We start from the raw sequence: 5,000 nt of genomic DNA, 5'->3' as shown, positions 1-5,000 counted from the left end.
CATTCATCAAAGAGCGACTGAGCGGTAAAACAGACTTAAACATGGTTCCAAGAATGCGATCTAATACAAATCCGTGTTTCTTTTCTTCTTACGTGAATTGCAGCATATTTGGGTCACATTTACCTCATTTTAAAGCACAGGATTGTGCAAAAGAAAGCGCTTCCAAATCAATAACGGCTGAGCTATAAGACCGCAGCTACGGCCATCGATTCTCAGCCACGTTTTTCACTTCTCATATGCATGTGTGTGTTTTTATTTATGTACCCACACGTGAGATGTTATGAGTTATGAGTTAAACAGCCCTATCTGGGGTACTTCCTTGGAGACCACTGGCCCGAGTGAGGGGCCGGTCGCCTGGGAAAGAATGCTGGGGGTCTGGGAGAGAGGGCCGTCGGAGGCGGCCGCCCGGGCCATTGTGCCCCAGGAGAAGGTAATTAGGAAGTGAAACTTTGACCAGTTGACAGCAGGCTTTGTTCGGGGGCGAGTGGGCCTAGAGAAATGCTTTTGAAAGCTAGTTCACTTTCTTTTGCCGAGCACAACCCCAACCGCTACCTCTGACACAAAAAAGAAAAGCGTCTGGGATCGGGAGGGCAGGGGGGGGGCGTTGATATAAGTTCATGCAGAACAAAAAAAAACAAGGTATGAAGTTAATAACGAGTTTCTTCATAAAAACGAGAGCGGAATGAATGGAAAATAATATCAGCATCGGTGACAATCACGTTTAACGCCCAAACCAAACGGACCAATCACATGCCCTGCCCGGTTTTGCACACAAGATTCAGTCTAAAGCAACCCATTTGGAAACTCTGATTTGAGTTGAGTGTAAATGACGGCATTATTAGCACCCTGCTAGCCAAAGGGCCAGCTCGTGTGTCATCATCTCAGCTGTGTACTTTTTTATTTCGTTTTAGAGACTCGTTCCTCCGGAGGAGAAGCCAAGCCATCCGGCATCATCCATGGCCAGGTCAGCCGGTTCTGAGAGCCCGGTGTTGGGCTGGGGCCCGGGGTTCTGTTGACCACCTCGGCTCCTGGGAGTAAGAGCGTGACGAGCAGCTTTGGCAAAGCTCTCTCGTAACTCACCACCTCTGAAAGACCTGCAGCTCTCGGGCCCTTCGGCGTGCACACTCAGCGAGCAGGGGGCTCGCCGTCGCTCGGAGAGAGACTCACTCCAGCCACGTATGTTTTCAATGTCTAGTACGGTCATAACACGCTCAGATGGACTTGGCGTACGTAAACGTGAGGTTGAGAAGCACGTTCCCGCTTCAGATTTATAGTTCGAAACGTCTGAAATACCGTGGAAATGTTATGCCTCAGAATTCAGTCGAGAGGAACTTTAATGTGTTCTCTTTTTTTTCCTGCTTCTTTTATATTTAGTCGTTCTTCAAATTCAACCGTACACAGCGATGACCAAAGACATGCTTGGTGTGTCGCTTCAAATAAGACGCGATGCAAAACAGCCATGCAGTGCAGGGGGGGGGGGGTGAAGAAAACTCAAAGAGGCAGAGCTCCAGATAATGTGGAACAATGTTGGGTTTAACCTGAAAAGCCTTTGACCACAACAAACGGATTCCTGCAGCATTGTTTGTGCCCTGTGGCGAGTCTATAAAACGCCAGCGAACGAGAGAGGCATCCAACACGTGCTGTTAGATGTTGTTCTCCTCCTTCTATCTCTACCACCTCGCTAGCAACGCCCATTTAGCCCTGACCCCTAGCGAACCCGGGTTCAACCATTCCGGTTGGTCTTCATTTGACAACGCCTCCATGCCAGAGGATGAAACATCCATTCCAATTCGCAAGAGACTCAAATCCCCAACCTGCTTCTATAATAAACACCATGAACGGTTTGCATAGTAATTTGTTTGGAGAGCAGAAAAAGTCTTTATATATATATATATATATATATATAAATATATATATATATGTATGTATATATATATATATATGTAAATAATATATACATATCCCCTGGTGGCTCGTTGCGCTTTCTTTATTTTATTTATTGGTTTAGCCCGCTGAGGTCGCCCAGCGCAGGTGTCACAAACAGACATGTCCAAGGAAATTAAGTCAACCGATTGGTTCTGACTGAGGAGCTGGAACAAGGAGAGCTCCACATGATTCACGTTTTATGTAGTCAAGAGGAGTTGGAATATCCCAGTATTATGTCACTCTAAATCTTGACTGACGAGATAAATAGCCGGGGTTTATGTTTGTGTGTGTGTGTGTGTGTGTGTGTGTGTGTGTGTGTGTGTGTGTGTGTGTGTGTGTGTGTGTGTGTGTGTGTGTGTGTGTGTGTGTGTGTGTGTGTGTGTGTGTGTTCATGTTTTATGGAGGACAGCAATTTCCCACTTTCAGATTTCCGAGTATGATCTACTACAGAATTAGCACTTTCATGTGCTCCCCTACAAGCAGTCTCTCATGCAGGCCAACACTTACACAATACACACAGAACACCTTAAAACACTACCACATGCACCCAAACATAGCACATACACACACGCACACAGACACAAACACTCACACACACACACACACACACATGCATGCACGCACATCTAAATGATATGATAGTGCTTGTTGCCAAACTGTGAGTGTAGATGGTGTGTGTGTGTGTGTGTGTGTTTGTGTGTGTGTGTGTGTGTGTGTGTGTGTGTGTGTTTGTGTGTGTGTGTGTGTGTGTGTGTGTGTGTGTGTGTGTGTGTGTGTGTGTGTGTGTGTGTGTGTGTGTGTGTGTGTGTGTGTGCGTGCGTGCGCGCGCGCGTGTGTGTGTGTGTGTGTGTGTGTGTGTGTGTGTGTGTGTGTGTGTGTGTGTGTGTGCGTGTGTGTGTGTGTGTGTGTGTGTGAGTGTGTGTGAATACGTGGTTGCCAGTGTTGCGTGATGAGGTCATCAGTTGAAGTAAACTCCAGATGGCCGCTCAGAAAAACCAAACTAAAACAAGTGCCATCTGCTTAGATTCAAGTTCTGCTCCAAACTCTCTACCACCATCCTAACCCCACCTCCCACCTCCAACTCCCAACTCATCCTCCCTCCTCCACCACCCATCTCCAGTCCCCCACCTACACCTCCAAACTCCCCCCCCCCCCGCTCCATCCCACATGTCTGGGCCCCCCTCTCCCCCCACCTCCCCCCAGCCCCCCACTCACCTCAGTCACCCTCCCCCTCCACTGGCACAGCCCAAGATGACAGTACACTGCGCATTAATGCCATTAGTGAGATGTTTCAGAAGAGGCAGCCAAGCACAACGAATGAACAGCTACATCACCCACCACACAGCACACGCCATTAAACTACCAGCACCACTACAACACCCTCCACCAAGCACCGACAAGGAACAGCTAAACCACCCACCTCCCAGCACAACACATTACACTACCGTCACAAGTACACCGCCCACCGCAAAGGACAATGCATTACACTACAATCACAGCTACACCACCCTAGACAAAGGACACTGCATTACACTACAATCACAACTACACCACCCTAGACAAAGGACACTGCATTACACTACAATCACAACTACACCACCCTAGACAAAGGACACTGCATTACACTACCATCACAACTACACCACCCTAGACAAAGGACATTGCATTACACTACAATCACAACTACACCACCTACCAGAAAGGACGATGCATTACACTACCAGCACGACTACACTTCCCACCACAAAATACAACACATTAAACTACCAGCTGAATTACTCCAGCCACAACCAAACATAATGTATTACAGGACCGGCTACACCACCCACCAACAAGCACAATGCACTAGAGGACCGGCTACACCACCCACCATCAGCGCTATGCATTAGAGGACCGGCTACACCACCCACCACCAGCACTATGCATTAGAGGACCAGCTACACCACCCACCACCAGCACTATGCATTAGAGGACCGGCTACACCACCCACCACCAGTGCTAGAGGACCGGCTACACCACCCACCACCAGCACTATGCATTAGAGGACCGGCTACACCACCCACCACCAGCGCTAGAGGACCGGCTACACCACCCACCACCAGCGCTAGAGGACCGGCTACACCACCCACCACCAGCGCTAGAGGACCGGCTACACCACCCACCACCAGCGCTAGAGGACCGGCTACACCACCCACCACCAGCGCTAGAGGACCGGCTACACCACCGGCTAGGACCAGCTATTGGGCAACATAATTATTGCTGAAAAAACTTTTGGCGCGATCATTAGAGCAAAATAATGCGATTGCAGAGAAAACAAACTCACGCCGCGCCAGATTGTTCGACTCTTCCTGCAACTCGAATCCCCGCAACTGAAGGCAGAACAGCCTCTGTGCGTGAAGTTCAAGGCTGCCGGGATTTGTTCCGCCATCGGAATTCGGATTTACCCGTCTCCTTGGATACCCCAAAATAAAAATCCCAAAAAAAAAAAAAAAAGAATGAAGCCATGTCCTGGCAGATTGTGCGTATCGACGGCATTACCGTCCAGACGTACCGTAGCATGACACATCAACCCGTAGTCTGAGTGAGTTATCCGTCTCCGTTGTGTAAGAGCATGACATGAGTGAGAGGTGGTGCTAATGCGATTTCGGGTTGGACAGAAGTTTAAGCGTGTGAGGGATTTAGGGAACCGTCCCGTGTAGAGTAAACTAGAGAACGATGGGGAAGAAAAGACATCGAGAAACAGTGTTACGCACAACGAAAGTAAAACGTCTCCCTGGATGGAACGGCGTCCGTCGAGGGGGAGAGGGGGGTGAGCGCACTTTAAATGTTTAAATGGAGGTTCTCTCTCTCTCACTTTAAAAACACTGGACTTTACACATCAGTTCAGGGCCTCGTGTCCCAGAAGAAAAACAGAGCCGGCGCTGGGGGCGGTAATTAGGCCCCACAGCTGGCAGTTCCCATTACAGCATCGGGGCGATGCAGGCAGACCCGCCGCGCCGTGGGCTCTCCTCCCTCACCGAGCCACCACCTGTACATTGTAAAGGGAACGCACGGCCTACACACATGGGCACACA

This window comes from Gadus chalcogrammus, chromosome 11 (assembly GCF_026213295.1).
Source record: "Gadus chalcogrammus isolate NIFS_2021 chromosome 11, NIFS_Gcha_1.0, whole genome shotgun sequence".
Lineage (NCBI taxonomy): Eukaryota > Metazoa > Chordata > Actinopteri > Gadiformes > Gadidae > Gadus > Gadus chalcogrammus.
Note: the sequence above shows the minus strand (reverse complement) of the source record.